Here is a 19057-nt window from a genome sequence, read left to right as displayed (position 1 = left end):
GAAGCTAGGGAAATTTCAGAGAGTGCGGTAGAAAGCAACTAAGAGAGAGATTTCGTTTGTTTCGTTGATGAAAAGCTTTCATGTTCGAAAAGTGGGTTGCTTGTTAACAGGGGGTTTCGTTGGGATTTATTTAACAGATAAGTTAACAGACTCTGTAAAATTACATTCGGTAATGTAATTCTTAGGAAACAGGAATTCCCATTTAATAATTAGAATAACCCCCATATATTTATTTACTATTAATACTAATTCGTAATCTCCTAACCTTATTTTTAACTAAGGTTTTACAAAAATCTTAATGGCTACTACACATAAACGGTTCTATTAATTGTACGCAGCTAGTATATAAAATAATATGCTTTACTTATTTATCGTCGGAATTAAGTGTTGCATAGCTTGAAATATATTAAAGTTTACTAATATTCTTAATTGGATCTCTCTTAAACGAAATTTAAATAAATCGAGAATTAAAATATACTGGCGTGGCATCCATGAAAAGGAGAAACTGAAGTCTGAACCTTAGGAGACAGCGACTGAAGTGGTCAACAACAAACGGAACTAATGCACAACATGCAAAATGGAAACCATATTGACAAGATGCTGTATCCATGGAGAAAACTGTAGGACGGGTGGAAAATAGAGCAGCAGCGGTTGAAACATAAAGCAATAAACAAGAAAATACCAAATGCATACGAGCCAGCAAACATGACAAGCAGCACTGGCAGCAAACAAAACAGAAAGGATACATGAGAACACGAATCTATATGTATACACATATATTTTATATACATATATATCCATGGTGGTGGATACCCTGTGTGGGAAAGCTTTGGCTAGACAATAACTGTAAAATGTAAATATTAATATTGTCATAATAGACAAGACAACTTGAAAGGCAGCAGGCGGAGGAGTGTGTGGGGTGTTCGGAGAGGATAACGACGACGGCCAAGCGGATACGATGATGATTGCCCCTATGGATCCCGATCCTGACGAATAACCGCAAAAGTGCCGTTAAGCTGCGCACTACCGAATGCGAGCGTTTCAAAGCGAAACGAACGAGAGACCAAATGGGAAACAGAATACAAAATGTCAGCTCATTTCCGGTTGCTTAATTTGAAATCGTTGTGCCAAAAATTACAAATGAGCTGACAATGGCACACCGAAGCAACCAAACAAGCGAAAAATAACAGGACACGGCAGGACATGGCTGCCAGACAGAGAGGGCCACGGCGACAATAAGCACAAAATAGCAGCGTCTAATACGCAAAATAAACGAGAACTGGCCACAGCATGACAGCCAGGATAACACTGGCCAGCTGGGCGCAGTCCTTTTGCCCCCTTGCCCCATTGCCCCACAGTCCCCTCTCCAGTAAAAACTCGCACCACACAGCCCCTCGTGTTTTACAATTTAACGCACATCCTAGCAAGGCAACGCCCCATAGTTTAATTTTTGTCTCCTCGATGTGTGCATGAAATTCGTGCACTAAGCAAAAAGCATAGGAACGAAATCGTTGCTAAAGAACTTATTTTTGATTTAAAAGAGTGTGATTGACTCACATTGCAATATTTTTGAATTATTCATTCTCTTTTATGAATCTTATATTTCACTTAGACATGTGCAACTCAAAATTATTTTTTAATTGTAAAGGTTAATGGTTAAGGTTAGATAAAATTAACTTTTAAATAAATATTATTAATTTGCAATCACCATAATTTTCGCATCTAATTAAATATTTTGTTACTATGACATTTCTCTGTGTGTTCCCTCCCTCTCTGTCACTCATTCATCTCTATCTCTCTTCCGCTGGGCTTGCTCCACTCTAATCTAATGACGACAAGCGTGGGGGTCGGTGGAAGCTCCTCTGATAACCACGGCTTTGAGTGTCGCTCTTTTATTGCGTATACGCCATGTGCATCTCACATACTCACACAGAGACGGACGCCACAATGTGTCGAAAATTTGGTGCGTCCATCGTCATTCACCTTTTCGTTGAGTGCAGGCGATAAAATGTTCGGCGAGCACACAATCTACAACCATCAAGATCTTTCCAGGACCTCCTCTCCACTTTTCTTGCCCTTCAAGAAATTTTCCATCTGCTGACAGCAGGACGAGCCACTGCCAAATGGTCAAGTGGGAGACTTTGAGTAAAGTGAAAAAGGTAAATTCGATTGCTTTTGAAACAATGTGAACTTGTGAATAAATATTATCATTTGCTTTAGTCTTTAAAGGTGGGTAAAAATAAGAAGTATAACAATTAATAATTGACCATATACACATGTAAATTTATATAGATATTATACTTAAAAGAATTATGACAGATGTTCTTTCAAATAAGTTGAGTCATAAGAATAGTGTCTCTTTTTCCTAATAAAACAGGAAGCAACGAATAAACCCGCTTACACCTTTCGTAGCGGTTTACCATAAACTTTATTAACGTTCATCAACTAATTGACTAATTTATGCAAGTCAAATAAATGTCATGTCAACATATAATTAATTGTGGCGCCCAATGTGCCGCTAAGTAAACGTGGATGTTACCGGGAATGCGGAAATTTCCTAATTTATGCATGATTTAAATTTACCACGGAGAAGCCGGTCTCTTTTCGCAGCTAATTAAATTTTTGTAATTGAAAAACATAACAAACAAAAAAAGTGCATGGTAAGGGAAAACTAAGCCTCTTCTTAGGGACCAACAGTCGGCTGTTTTTCGCAACTTGCCTTGCACTTTTGAGGTCATCCTGGGAGTCTCTTAGGATGTCCTTAGACTTGTCAGCGGCTCCTTCTGTTGGCCAGAATAATTTTGTTATTGTTTCTGCATTGCATTACAAGCAACTACGGAGCAACTCTTGCTGCTGCTTCTTAATCTATTGGATTAGTGAAAATTCAATTAGGCCAGGCCAAGGAGCCTCCATCTGCTTTGCAGGATCCAATGAAATTAAACTGCGTGCTCTTCAACTTTAAGTTTGACACTTCGATGTTCAAATATTCCCTGTGCTATCGGCAGCAATTACTTTTGTGCGATTCAGGCCCGCTGCTCGTCAAATATTTGTTTAACGGGCTAAACAAAATATCGCCCACTAAATCCATGTCAAAATCCAGCTATAAAAATAATAAATAAACTTGCAAAAAATACCTAAATCATTCGATCTACGAGAAGCGCAAAAAATGGCGCAAAGCTCTGTAAAAAATGGCTGTGAATTTCAAACCAAGTGCAAACATTGTTGTATCGCAAATATTTACAACACTTTAAACTATATGGCAGCTTTTGAAGCAGCAAAAACCCACCACAACAAGGGGCAAAAACAAATGTGTATAGTAAATGATTGCAAAAAATGTGCGTTCAAACAACCCACACATAAAGAGACCGAATAAATATTCGTAATGGGGAACATTTTGGAAACTAAGTAGGTCAAAATAATTCGTGGGAAATTAATATACAAATTTTAAATTATATTATATAAAAATTGTATTAGTATTTTTACATATTCATAATAATATATGTCTGGATATATATCATTTTGGAGAGGGTATTACAATGTATTGTAAAAATCTAAAGAAACAAAAAAATTAGTTGACAGTGATTTTAAGCGCACTTTTAAATATAATCTAGCCTTGAATATTCTTGGCAGCTTTGTAAATATACTATGATAGATTATACTCTTAAACGACACACAATTCCCTCTACAAATACCCTGTACAAGCATTGACAGTTCTCGGGACTCTAAGCTAATTTAAGTTCAGCTATTAAAGATGTAAGTTAAGTCCAATAACTACATATATAGTTTAAGCCTTACCTTACCTAAAATATACCAACATGTAGTTACTTTTGCTCTGTTCTCTTCGTGGCTTCTGTGCTTTTTTGGTGGGCGGGTCCTTTGTCCTGTGGACAAAATAAGTCATAAATATATTTCGCTGATTTCATATTTTTCCACAAGGTTGCGAAAATAACTTGCATAATGTTCCATTCGTGGAAGGACAAACGAACAAAACGCAAAACGGACTTAACCGTGGCACAAAGGGAATCCTTGCGGAAGGGGAATCCCCGCAAAGGGGCAAACGAATAATTCACAAAGAATGAAGGAGCAAAGAAAGGCTTACTATTCGCTGGGATATTTAAGTAGATTTGCCTGTTGTCTTTCAACTGTTTCCCATTTTCCATTTCCATGGCCAGACTTACTTTCATATTTTATCATTCTTTTACTTGCTCTTTCCCGGACTGTATATACTATAGTGTACCTTTTTTGGTTGGCATGTTTTCGCGCTTCCTTCTTTTTATTTCCACGCTTTTGTACTTATAATTTCTCACGTTTTCCTGCAAATGCAGCACAAAAATTTCTCGTAGTAACTTTTAATTTCATGCCATTTAATTCGTTGAAAGCGGAACGCGTAAAAGGAGCAAAAAATCGGCATCTGAGGAAAAGAGAATACTGCAATTATGCCCGGGTTTCTGGTGTATGTGTATGTGAGACTCGAAGGAATTTGCCACAGGACACGCTTTATAGAAAAAATTGCTTCCTTTTTTCTTCATTCAGCGACTTTCTTGCGCTCTTTTTCTGCACGCCCAAGCAAAGAAAAGTGGTCAACTAAAGGAATCTCTTGATCTTGAAGAATTTTCGTTTATCTAAGGCTGCTAAGAAAGTTACGTACCTTTAAGACCCACTTATCGGAAACTTGATTATTATAATTTACAGCATCGAAGGATGCGTTTAACTGAAATACATTTAATTAAATTAAAAAAAGTCACAAAGTAAGGGATAAGTTCCCTTTTTTATTTTACTAAGTTAAACGGACCAAAAGTATCAACTTTGTCTGCATTCTTTCAAAACTTTTTTCTTAAGCTAATAAAAGATAATATTTTTTGCGTTAAAGATTTTTTATAAACGCAAAACGTGAAAGGAATCTGAAAATGGAGTACTCTGTTGGCTAATTACAACATGTTGGATGCAACAAAGTTATTTAAGGCTCTTAAGAATATTCTTCGACTATGCGACAAGCTTTAAATATTTAAACCATGGCCAACTAGAAAATTGATTAACTTCTACTCAGCAAACAGGGGTAAACTTTTTTCTGGATGCATAAAACGTATAATGGAAAGCCAGAAAGGTGAGGCCAACTAATAAAGTTTGCGGTAAAAGTAGCTTAGGCCACGCCCACTCATTGAAGCACTTTACCGGAGGCTGCATAATTTGCACATTTGTTGTGTGTAAGTTGCGGCTGGGCAGAGGGTGTGATGGGTGTGGTTGGTACCTACTTTCACCTTGTTCATGGCTGAAGTTTTAAGACATTACTTAACTGTTATGTGCACCGCAAGGTAGCACACTCACACACACACTAATACGCCCACTTCCTAGGAAATCACTTGGGCACGAAAGTGAAACTCGAAACTGGCAACTGGCAACTTTTCCTGTATCCCTACGGAGGACCTCCTTTGCTCCTATATAAACTCGATTCACTCACCTCGCAGCACGTCGACCTTTCATCATCATCGCCAGGTCCTTTGCAACAAACTGCAAGCAAGTTGCAACCTTTTATGCGTGGTGTGCCGAGGTGATGGAATCAGGATTTTGTGATGAACAACTGTATAAACTTAAGCATCTGGCGCCTGGAAGGAAGCTACTCTTCATTAGGCAACAAATTGTCGAGAACGGATCATGTAGGGTGTAAGTGATATTGCCCTTTAAATACAAATCATACTTTGATCGCATGCGGTTGAACATAGATAACAATGCAGTTGACTATTTTCTTTAGTTCTTTTAAGAACTTCAACTGATCTGCAATTTTCGTCGAAATGGATATCAAGTCGTTACGCGGATAGAGGTTCAATTTACTCGTTCGGTGCCAATCAACATATTTTCTGCGCGCACTGACAATATTTGAGGTCGCACCACATGTATCAATTTTCTATTGTGTTCCTTAAGGATCTGACAAATGGCAACACGAACTGGGAGCAACAAAAACAGCATCGTACAAAAGGACAAACAACAATAAATTGATGGTGTTGAAATTGTTATTGAGAAATTGCGCCGCATCATCATCATCGACATCGACGTCATCAAGATCAAAGAGGCTGACTAGTTTGTCTTGTACTCCCAGGCATATCCTGGCATATCCTCCTCCTTCATCGCTCTACAATGACAATACAATTTAATATTGACAGGGCAAAAAGTAGGGAAAGACAATTGCCCTCAATACATTTTTTTCTATTTCTCCCGCGCTATTTTCGACTATAGATATTTCATTTATCTTGTGAGTTGTTCATTTTGGACAATATGACTATGTGAAAATGAATTTCCTTACGTTGTCCTTACGTTGTGCTTTCGCCAATTTGTCAATTTTCAATCAACTTGACTATTGAATTTAAGGGCCAACAAATGCGTAAAAATTGCAATCAAGTACATTTTTATTACGGGATAAATAAATTGGTAAAAAGCTTGGATCACAAATGACGCGCAAAAATACTTTTTAATAGTGTTCGAATAAATAAAATGCGAGTGTAAAAAATTCAAAGCGAAGCATTTGCAACCACAAGCTTGTTACACCATCAATTAAAATTTAAATAAAAACTAATTACATGAAAAATTCACAATCAGGGTATAAAAGGAACATGTGACATTGTTTCAAAGATTTTTTAATCAATCATTTGCATACATATACTCATGCATTCAGCTGTCTACAAAGGGAAAAAGCTATCCTGCATAAATATTAGTTGTGAAAATAATTTATCGATTGGCTAGTAGTCACTGTCATCTCTTCCCTTCGCATTTATAATTTGGGCAAATATTATTTTTCCACTCATTTCATTATTGTCTTTACCATTTCGGATTTGCGAAACGTTTTTTCCGAATACTTTAGCCGCATTTGAATAATTTGTCAAAGGCATTTTATTGTCATTTGTTACGCTCTATTAATTATGTGCCACCCTCCCACAGAAAAAAAGATACCCAGCCCACGAATCGGATAATTCCTTCCTATCCCATCACGAACATTAGCTTCCCCCCGGTTCCCTTGCATTATTTATGCTCATTTTATCGCGTAATCTGTTTGCGAATGTTAATTGCTAAAATGTTAAAGCAAAGGTTTTTGCAGTCGTGCGTTTGGTATTTCATATAATAATTTTTTCCCATTTTGTCTGTTGCTGTTAATAATAATTTTATGTGTTTGCTGTCAATTGTTTAATATTTTAATTGTTTTTTTTTGCTGCTACTTTGACAAGTCGGGTGTAAACCGAGGGCATATGCTTTTATGACTAAACCTATATAGTTGCTAACATAAAGTGTGCGGGCCATTGAAAACATTTAATATGCCAGTGGGACGATTACACAGAATATTTACAATTTTATTCAGTTTGATAAATATGTTTAAAGGGCGAGTTGTGTGGGTAATTTGCTTATCTATGAGCGGAAATCAGAGCGAAGGGGTTGTTCATTTAATTGTGGACAGGGTGACACTTTATGAAGACTTAATAGACCAAAGATGCGAACCAGATAAAACAGTTCATTGATCAATAATTTTCGATAAAAGAACGCGTAGCCAATTTGTGGTTTTAATTTAGATCGTTCTCTAACCATTTAATTGTGGTAGGCGCACACAACGGGTACCCACTGTACCCATATGTCACCATATTAAAACAGCCAAATACAAACAAATTGTAGCGCGGGTTAGTAAACAGTTTAGACCAAGTGCAGGCGTAATGTGAGCACCCTCTTGAAGACCACCATGGATAATTGCATAGTCAGCGTTTTTACGCCGGCCAAATGCTGACCGAACACCATGTGTGCCTATAGCACTCCTCCTCCTCCAGCGCTTAGCAACTGCGACATTTCAAGAATACATAAGATATACATAAGAACGCATAACAACTCCTCGCTTCAGGCTAAGAGAAACCTTGTATGAATATCTTAAGAAAATTCACGAAAATACTTCGAGCGCAGCGATTATCTTCCGTGCTCCAGTCTTTACAAAATAAAAACAGAAAATCTAAATAAAATTAAAATTGAAATTATTGGTGCTGAGTGCTAAGATTGGGAAGCTGCCTTTACAAAATAGTTATAAATAGTGGACTATGACCGATGATATCCCCTGTTACCGGTTTTCTTTAATTAATAAATCCCCGTATAAGGCACTCCAATGCAAGTAAATATTCTGCTACCATGCACAAAAATAAAGACCTACAAAAATAGCAGGCGAATCCCCCGCATTTTATGGAGGGCATCATGCAGATTCACTGCTGAAAAGCAAGGAAGTAACAGACCAGACCGAACCCATAAAAATTGTTCATTGCTGGCAAAGTAAACTGCTGGGAGGAATTATATGACAAACATCAATAAACTTTTCAATAAAACGGCGCTGCACAGACCAAAAATATACTCAAGATGAATTCTAACAAAATTATTATCTTATATTTATTACATTTCACTTCTTGAAAAACATAAAATATTTAAACCCATCAAAGATAAATACTTGGTTATTTTAAGTTCACATACACTTTGGTTTATTTTTGGCTGTAATCCAATTGAAACTTTATTCGATTTAAAAAAAATCAGTTGTTTGTTTAAAAATTTATTCTCAGTGCACCCGAAAGACGAGTGGTACAATGCAATGCCCTTGGACTCAAACATCAAACCCCACGCACGCCCCCATGTAGGTATGCGAATTTGTATCAAAAAGTTGTTAAACCTTCATAAAATGCGGCAGATGAAAAGGTTTATCGGGGCGGCGATGAAAGAAAGGAAGGAATTCGTAACTTTGTGTTGTGGCCGCCAAGGACCTATAGGTTGATATGTGTGCGTGTGCCTTTGCGTGCCTATGTGGGAAGCACAAGGACCAGGGAGCACACATAATTATGCAAACTAATTAAAATACTCATACGACGCGTTCAGCTTGCGCTTCTGTTACTGCCAGCCCCGCCCCCATCCTTTTGGGCGCCCATTTTTAATTAACAGTAAGCGACAGGGTGAAAGGGGGAGGGGGGGTGCAGGGAGTTCCTAGGGCTGGATTCTGAGGGCTGAGATCCCCGACTGAGGGGCAAACAAAAATGAAAGACACTCATTTACGCTTGACATGACGTGGAATGTTCTGCACATGCATTTGACTCTGCTCAATGGCTGGCTGTCAATGTGTGCGTTGGTGTGTGCTGGTGTGCGCAGTGCTCAAATACAAAGCGAAACCGCAAAAACACAAATATAGTGCACACTTCTGAGCGCCTACGAACAAAATGTCAACAGCGATAGCTACAAAAAACCAATGACAAGCCTCGGTTTTTAGTATGATACTCTTTCCCAATATCTGATTGATGTCACACACATTTATAGTTTAAAATATATATTTTCAAGAAAAATACACTTTCTATATACAGGACTATTTTCACAAGGAAGAGTAACATATTGACATGGAATATAATTTAAGCTATATTTCGTTCAGTTTCAAGTTGTACTTGTCTAGAAGTTTTGTTGTAGTCCACACAATTTTTAATTATGTGATAATGAAGAGTGACCCCTCTTATCCCCCATTTTATTGTTCTTATAGATCGAGAACATTGATTGTGTTAAAGTGTTAAATCGATGTCTAGTTTTAATGCTCACTTAACCTACCCACAGTTTCTTGCTGTGCGTCATTGGCATGATTTCCCTCAAGCCTGGCAGGCCTCAAAAAGTCAGCAACACGTTGCCTCTAATGATATGACTAACGCTGACAGCCCCATTCGCACACTCGACTGTGTGCGTTCTGTTTGGGGAATAAATTGTTAATTATTATTTGAAAAGAGTTACAGCGGCGCAAGCCGCAATCCGCAATCCTGCCGCCGAGGATGATGTGGATGAGGATCCTGGCTATGGGTAAGCAGGGGCGGCGTCGAGGCTTTTGTCGGGAGCTGCATGCTGCATCCTGCATGGCAGCTTTTTGTGGTTGGCTTGGCTTGCAGTTTTAGTTTCGGGCCCCCAGTCTCCCGGAGGGCGTGGCTCGACATGGTCGCCTGCTTTTGGGACTCGCGGCTTCTGCATGCCCATTTGAATCTGCATTTGGCTGCTGTTTTTGGATGAGGCTTCTAAATTAACATTCACGCTTCTCGGCCCAAAGCGTATGTGTGGGTGTGTCAGCGTCGTCTGCGATATTACAACAGAGGGATATGGCATAAATATTTTTATTAATTCTATTATATATGATTTCATATTTTTTAGAAGTATTAAAACATTTTTGTAGGAATACTGATTTAAAATGATAATGTTTATTCATTTTGTATTAACCATTGGAAATCTTTTGACACCTTTTATAAACGATTTTATTAAATGGAATTTTATTGCATAACATTTTTACAAGGACATAGTTCTCGAGAAGTACAGGATGCAATGATAAAATGAAAATTACATTACATTACCAAATTAAGGGGGTCTTTGGTGGCTGAAACTACGCCAATGCCGTGTATTAATGTGTGGCCTCAATTCTTATGCGTGTGCTCATTCCGAATGCGCATTACAACGGCAACAAGAACATCTGCAACAGTATTTTTTAGCCTCCCGTACCGTTAGGCATGTCAATTGAAATGCAGCCAAGAGTCGAGCTTTTCAAGCCAGCCACCCAGTTTTCCACCCTCTAATACAACACAAACACACACACACAACCGCATTTGCGTGGGGCAAATTAAAAAGTGAAAAATTGCATACATGGCGTATGTGTAATATTTTTATTTCACTTGGCTCCTAATTAGGCAAGTCAGCTGTCTCGCTTTGACATTTGCAGTTCGCTTTTAACTAATTTGTTGCCGCCAGAAGGAGATTCCTTCGCTGATTAATGTGCTCCGTGCATTTGGGCCAAGCAATAACAATGATTCACCCACAAGCGGCTTTCCACGAATGTGGGACGAGAAAATTGCAAATATTAGATATAATGTCCAAGAAATGGGGTTATTCAATGTGGAACATATCAACACGAAAGTGGAGCACAGCGTGACTTGATTTCCATGTGTTTTTCTGAATTTAAAATAACGTGCAAGTCTTAGGCCTTTTTATATATGTATGCTATATATTTTCATATGTATTACATCTACTTTGTGTATAACTCTTTCAAGTCAAAAGTACATTTTTGGTTAGGTTTGCTGGTATGTGTAAAAAATCAACGACACTAAAGTAGCTCCATTTTGCAGATAAAATTTAGGTAAACTTACTTGAAATGTAACAAAAAAATCGATCTCGATTCAATTTGTTTGATTGCGCCGAGCTGTCTTTGATCAAACGAGCCAAATTCGAGCCACGTATCCTTTCCACACACACACAATCAAATAAAATGGTCGAGCAATAATTGCGCGTGTCGTTTGCCAACCAAAAACGAAAATCCCATCGTGTGTGCTCATCGCACCTGTTCCTCATGCGAAATTAGTTTCAAATGGTTACCACTAATGTGGAAAGCAGCCTCCATAGACCATTCTGCACCTCTAGCGTTTTGGGGCCACGACCGACTAACACATTAATGCCTTTTGATCTTCTTTTAAAGATGAAACTTTCATATATGCTTCAATTTTCAAATGTGAATAATGCGTAGCGCTCTTATTTTCAAGGCCTTTAAAAGTTTAAAGCTTTTATTTCCCCATTACTTACCTAAGTTAGTTTATTGAAGATTATTTCGTACCTGATCTATAAAGTAGAAAAAATTGAACAGTAAAATATGCGAATTCGATTTGTTGTACTTATTTAATTTGTTAAAAAAGAAAGTCGAATTGTTATACTCTTTCACAAACTTCATAAATATACCATAATGTATGTATATAAATTATAAATTATAAATACATGTATGATAAAATCCACTAAGACGCTAACAGGATTAATAAAATTTGATTGTAAACAAATTACTAAAGTGATATCAACCTTTGCAAGGATATACCCTTGGTTTATTGCTTCACACCGACTAATTAAATATCACGATTTTACTCTTCCACTTACTAAAGGATATTTTCTCCTATCGCTGTGTGAATTTTCTGTTTTAAAACAACCAAACTTCTTAAGTTGGGAAAGAGAGAGTACCGCCACTTCCACCTTCGCTGCGACAACAGAGATATTCACTTTATCTGCGTTTTTATTGCCATAGCCGGCTTTATTATTGCCGTTTAGCGATTTTTTATGGGCGGGACTTTAGCTCTGTAGGCAGTGGCATGCGCTTTTTATTGCGCTGCATGTCCTGCCCGCAGTACGGGAAGTGGGCGGAGGTCATTTGTTGGGGTCCGCTGGCTTTTTGAAAGCCATAAAAATCGAATGGCGTCAGCATCGGTGGGCAGGGAAAAACCAATCGATTTGCTAAATTGCAGTGCAAAGTACAAAAGCATTCACACAGAGGAGAGCGAACGAGTTAGGGAACGGAAAGGAGCCACCACATGTCCTGCCATTTATCCGAATGTCCTGTTGCACCGCTGTGGTTCAATGGTTGCAGCGGTTGAGCCCGGCGGTTGCACGCACCAACAATCCGCCAAATGGTTCGAGGGGAAATTCCCAAAAATATTTATAAATATTTAAATTTGCCTTTGCGTTAATTAACCAAATAGATAGAGAGTCAGCGAGGGGCAAACTTAAGCCTGGCAGCCGTAGTTGGGGAACATTCTGGGACTTGCCTAAAACTTTTAATTGCACTTTGTTTGGGTATTGCATAGGAAACTTATCATTAAAATAGTTGTTAAGCTTGTTTAGTTGCCCAAGAAAGTGCAGCATACTCTTTGCCGCTTGCCAGAAAATTTTCCCGATAAATTGTTGCCCCTGGTGGACTTGCACGACAGGGAGAATTTTCTTTGACAGGCTGCAATTTCCGATCCTAATGAAGGTAAAGATAGTGAAGAAGCTCAAAAATTTCCCAATTCTCAGTCTCATAATGCTATCGAAACTTCAGGTGTCGAATAAACTTTTTAAATGTGCCAAGTTTGGTAGTCAAATGCTATCGTCATTTTAATCTAGTTTGGTCATAATCAAAAGTATTCCCATAACCGAGTTTAAAATATTATATACAAAAATTCGGAGTAGTTTTGTAGATTTTATGTACACCTAAACTGATGGATAAACCAAACTACCTCAAAATATTCTTCTGCGCATAATAATACTGAAGGCATATTTTGGTGCAATTTACCCTAAAGTAATATTTAAGCCACGGCAGGCACAGTAACCACCTTAAAATATTCTTCCGGGCATTCAATTGAAACCCTGAACTACATTTCCAAACTATGGGAGCCATTCAAAAATTTCCCTTTTCATTACTTCGCTCGGACCCGGCCCTTTGACATTCCACTTTTCCAGGCCAACAGCTGTCAGATTCATGCCAGTTCTCCGCTCCTCCTATCAGCATATTTCTTAGTTCATCCGACCACAAAAACCATCTCATTTAGCCATGAAAATCTTGGCTGCCAGCAGCAGCAGAAGCGGGAGAAAAAAGGAGGCACGACGACCTGAGCCGTATCCTTTTCATTTTCACCCGACCACAAAGCACATTTCGCTTTCATTCCATTTTAGAAATTGTGAAGGGCGAACCGAAATGAAAATGATGAAAATGCAACTAATTCCTGACGGCTTACGGTTATTATGAGACCACCTTCTCCTTCTTGGGCTCCGGCTCCGGGAATAATTCTCATTTTTATTTTTGCGACCGAACAGGCATTCAATGGCAAGCGGCAGCAGTGAAGATTAACCTTTAACGGCGTCCCGCCTTCAGCGTATTTAATTTCTGTACGCTAAGCCCAAAATCTGTCCGGGACCAAGGGGTTAAGGTCTGGATGGATATGGCAGGGATTTGTTTTCGGTGCTGGCCTTAGTGGAAATTAAATTAGTTGCAGGGGTGGCTCAACAGGTTAGCAGGCATAAACCCGACTTGGCCATGCTAAAACCCTAGTTCAAGCTGCATAAATCACCATTCAAATTAGAAATTAGTCCAAACACTCGCACACACGCACTCGAACCTCTCTTCCAGACAGACCACGGCACTTGGAGCACAATCCTAGCTGATCTCTCATCGCCCCACTCATCCAGTCATCCAGTCATCTACTCATCTAGTCATCCAGTCAGCCACTCGTCGGCACACTCATTATTGGGCTCAAGTGCAAATTAGTGTGTTTGCTAGTGGGTTATTAAGGCCTCCCCTGGAAACTCAGACTCCAACTTGGTCTTTTGTTATGCTAACTAAATGAGTTTTCCGACGCTTCCCATATACTTTCTGTGTCTGTTTTGCGCCTGCAGTAAAACTTTAGTGTACAAATTTCATTTCATTGTTTTTCGAGTGCGCAACAACAATCAGAATAAGTGTTAAGGGCCTTTCAGATAGTTCCCATTTCCTTCCCACTTTTTTTTGTTTTTGGAGAGAGGGTCGGGAAAGTTTTGCAATTAACATGAACCGAAAAAAATAATCACCGGAACAGCCTAAGAGGCTCAGAAGAGGAGAGAAATATATGTATTTGCCGACTACGCTCCACCGCAATTACCACGTGCCAATGCCTCGGGCCTAAGAACCCCAACAACCCAACAACATCGGTTATAAAAAATTAATTAAAAACAATTAAAAGCGGCAGAAGAGTAGAAAACACTGATAATAATGAGTGGCATACGGAGGAGTCTGCATAAAATCACCTTAATTATGTTTTTTGCATTCTCCCCGCAAAACAAAAAGGGAATGCTAAACAATATGCAAAGCGGGAAACCAAAGCGCGTCATCATAAAAATTCAATCAGGCTACGAGGCAAATGGCAGGAAGCCCTGAACCCAAACAAAAAAAGGGAAAAAAAACACAGAAAAACGAAAGGAAAAACACCCGAAAAATATCGCGCCCAAAATGACATTAATTTACACATCAGCGAAGCGCGTAAGAGGAAGAAGGGGACTTTTTGGGGATCTGAGCGGAAACAGGAAGTTGCACAACAGCCCGACGACAAGGAAGTAGGCGGACGGCATTCCGCGACCAGATGACAAAGCGGGCAATAAAAAACAATCAGAACAGGGCACTGGGAAAGTCCGAAAGAAAAACAATTTGTTAAGTATCTGGAGGCGACGAAATATGGCCTCGTACTGCTGCGAAATCAAATCGCAGGGAAACCTTTTTTGTCATTGGTACTTTTACAATATTCTTTATAACTTAAATATAAAAATAGTTTCAACATGTACTTATTACAGATAGATCGTAAAATCTTACAAATAATATAATGAAAACAATATTCCAAAGAGATCATGATATTTATTATTTTTTAAAGCAAATTGTGGCACACCACAGTGCCACAAGCTCCTGGCACTTGGCCTAAACTATGAAAACTATTTAGTTGAATGTGTAAGCAAATCAAGTACAGCTTAATAGCAGGACTCAAAACTGCCGGAGGAAAATCAAATTGCTTGTCCACTAATCGCAAAGTAAAGCCGCAAGGCATGGAAAAGGCAAACAAGATGACTCATAAATGCTGAGCCCGATATTACCGAATTTGCATTGCAGTATGGACAAGTGGTTAAGGATATTTGTCATCGTACGACTATCACGTGAGCCCCGAAATATGCATAATTGAATTTTATAAGCCGAATGATTGTTATTGCTGAAGATTTGTGTGCCGAGCAGCGGCGTTGGTCCGCAATCTGCTAAATTTATAGTTCGCAAATTGTTAGTCGAAGGAAGTCGCCTGGTCATGGGGCTCTCCTTAATCTGTCTATTTGCTACGATGCTCGGGGATCCAAATCCAAATATCCCGAGCTATTGTCCGGAATTTCAAATTGTCACGGACCATGAAGAATTTCATACTCTTATCAGCTCGGTGACAGTCTGTTGTCAGTGAAAACAAATTGTCCTTTCTGATTGTTCCTCAGACATGACAATTAATCACAGCATTAATAATATTTCCAGCTAGAAATGAAGAGAACAACAGTTGACTGCAAAGCTGGCAAATCTCTCGAAATTAATGCAAAATTGTGTGAAATTAAATGCCGTTTATGAATACTAGGCGTATGCGCAATACCGGAAATTAAACATACGCCATGCGGCAGCAGAAGGATTGTGAGACCCCGGCTTAAAGCGGAAGCTAATTGTTATTCAGAAAACATAATATGAAGGGAGTTGGCCGGGCAAGGACCTTGGGCGTAGACAAAGGGGCAGCAAAGTCCTGCCCAAGATGATGCAGAGCATAACAAAAACTTTAATATTTAAATATGAAAAACTATTTATGTAAGACGCATAAACAAAATACGCAGACACACGAAGAAACGGGAACTACGAACGCAAAACTAGCATCAAATGAAAAATTTTAAATAGAAATTACAGTTCTTGTAATACCTATGTATTTTACTAAATATTTATTTAATCCTATATGTAACTGTAACTATATGACACTTTGGAGTCTATAAAATAGTTAAACTTCCATTCATAAGACTGTTTATTTAATATTGAAATTTTTACATATTAACCATTTGTCGCCACCATTTAAATGAAATTTTGTTACTACAGGAAGTATTGTATTTTTAATTTAATAACTATTTAAAGAAACATACTTGTTTTAATATGTGACATTTTATTTTTGATATTTTCCACAGTGTAAACTATATTCTCTCCACTTTGAACGAATGCAAAATTCGCCATTCCCAGGCTGCAATGCCCCATCCCTGCAGCACGGCCTCATCTTTTTGGTGGCCACTGCGCGATGCGAAAATTTTAATTTATACATTTTCAGCTATGTGTGTATGAGTGAGGGGCAGTGTGCGTGCGACTTCCTGTTGCAAAATGGAGTTTTGTGTGTGCCAGCAGAAGTTTGCACAACTTGTTTATGATTTCTCATGTCAAATACGCTGGTAAGAGTACCTCGAAGAGGGCGTGTCTGCAGATGCCGTTAAAATAAGTACGAGTAGATACAAGTGCTGCCTGAACGAGAGGGCTTGCTCGCTTCTATTTCGCACTGCAGAACTTTTTGATTTACTATCTGAGTGTACGTTTGCATATGCAAGCCTCTTGGTTTGTTCATGCCATGTTTCATCTTGTAGTCCATGCTTTAAGGCGCCGGAAGTGCAGTTTACGCTTCTATTTGCAACAGGAAGTCGCCATGACAACAGTGTTAATAAAAATACATTTCAAGTGAAAAGTTTCTTTATTTCAACTTAATTTACTTTGCGCTACTTATAAAATCATACAATTTTTAACATGTATGTTTTGTTAACGGGGTATATATTAAAGAGCGTTATGATAGTAATAGAAACGGATTTGTGACTTTATGCTCTTAGACAGTAAAATAGATTATTCAAATTGGGAATCACAATTGTTTCAACCACATCGGCCAGTCTGTACATACAGAGATGCAATTGCGAATTATGCCTTGTTTCACATTAAATTGCTGCCCGTCTCAACGCATTTAAAGTCTAGACAGTCACTCATCCAATGCAATATCATGTTTGCCTTTTGCTGCTGGGTAGAGACAGACAGGCAGACACCCGCACAAACTGCTACTTCAAACCAGAAACTTTTTATGATTGCTTTTTTTGTTTGCATTAAATGCATTTTATGCAGGGAAATCTTTTTATGCGCCTGAAAGCACGCTTCAGTATAATTTGCGGTCATGTTCATTGATCTCCTGGGAAGCATTAAAATTTAATGATTTATACAATGTTTCAATGGGAGAGTGCGGGTTGAATGGCGGTCGTGAGGCCCTGGGGCGGATGCAAATGAATTTATGTTATGTCCCTGCTGCTATTCTGGTTTAAGGGTTAAAACCTTGTGAAATTAACAACAATTTGACTTATGCGCGAGCGAGGACCACACGCACTCACACCCATGCGAGACAACAATGTCTGAAGCCTAAAAGTATGCTAAACAGCCAGCAAAAGTCATAACTCAGCCTCAGTGGCAGCCTGAGTAGGATGCGGATGTGGACGAGATTTGGGGCCAAGAGAACTTGGCGAAAGGTGGAACGGCTGGCGGATGTGGGCTGCAACTATTAATCAGGCTTTAATTGTTTTTGTGTGCGTCGCTCGGTTACATTTGTGGTGCCAGATAGACCTACACACACATGGATTCTCGCCACGAGGACCTCCACCTCCACCGCCACAGCCCTCTCATTGCCCGAGCCACCATGCATCATGTGGGCCGAAATCTTTTTGTAATCTCTGGCATTTGTCTGGATTTTTCGTAAAGACTTTGAATAGATTTATGCTTCTTTGACAGGCACAAGATGTGAATGCGAATGTCTAGGAAAGACTTGCATGAGAGAATGGGCTAGCTTAAAGTGTCTTAAAGATGTGGTACTGTCGGACCCAAACACTCTGCAAGTAATATATGGTCTTAAGGAAGTAGAAGATGAAAAGACTGTCAAAAAAATCGAAAAACACTTATGTTTAGGACGAATTGAATTTTAATTTAACCGGTGAAAGCTTATTTAAATTCTTAAAGCTTCAGTTGTACTATTGCGTTACCTTTTTGGGTAAAGAATAATTTTCTTTTTTGGTTTTCACCTGCATGGCCGCCTGTTAGCGCTCTACGCCTTTTCTCCCGTGCTTTCTCTTATCATTGTTGGAGCATAAATCACGCGTTTAGTTTGCCAAGTGGCTTTTTCGACCGTTTGGCGTTTAACTGTCGTTTTAGCCACTCTTACGTTTTGCTGCCGCAACTGGCCAACAAGGGCGAACCAACATATTTAGAATATATGGCAACACTTTGGCAACACCGACACAACCCTTGACCACAGCAAGTGCAAAAATGTGAAAAATAAAACCCGGCCCGCAGAGCACAAACACAGACGATTGCGCAACCACAGCGCAAAAACCACTCCAAGTTTCGCCCACCCATACTCACTCCCACACCATAGCCCGTCCTGACCAACATACATATCCTGGCGGGATTGTTCTGGGAAGAGAACGTTGTAGTTCGGTTCGGTGTTGTCATTGCCAGAGTTGCCAACGACCAGAAAACAACATGGGCCAGAGCTGGCCACACAAACTTGTAACGTAAATTTAGTATAAGCCCTCACAGACACACATCCCCAAACTGTTTCGGCATTTGGCATTAAGATGGGTGCCACACTATTTTTCAATCGCAAGAGGGGCAACTATTTTTTGAGGTAACTTTTCAACGTTTCCTATATGT

This window comes from Drosophila simulans, chromosome 2L (genome assembly GCF_016746395.2).
Source record: "Drosophila simulans strain w501 chromosome 2L, Prin_Dsim_3.1, whole genome shotgun sequence".
Lineage (NCBI taxonomy): Eukaryota > Metazoa > Arthropoda > Insecta > Diptera > Drosophilidae > Drosophila > Drosophila simulans.
The sequence above is the reverse complement of the archived record's forward strand: the minus strand, read 5'-3'. Positions refer to the sequence as shown.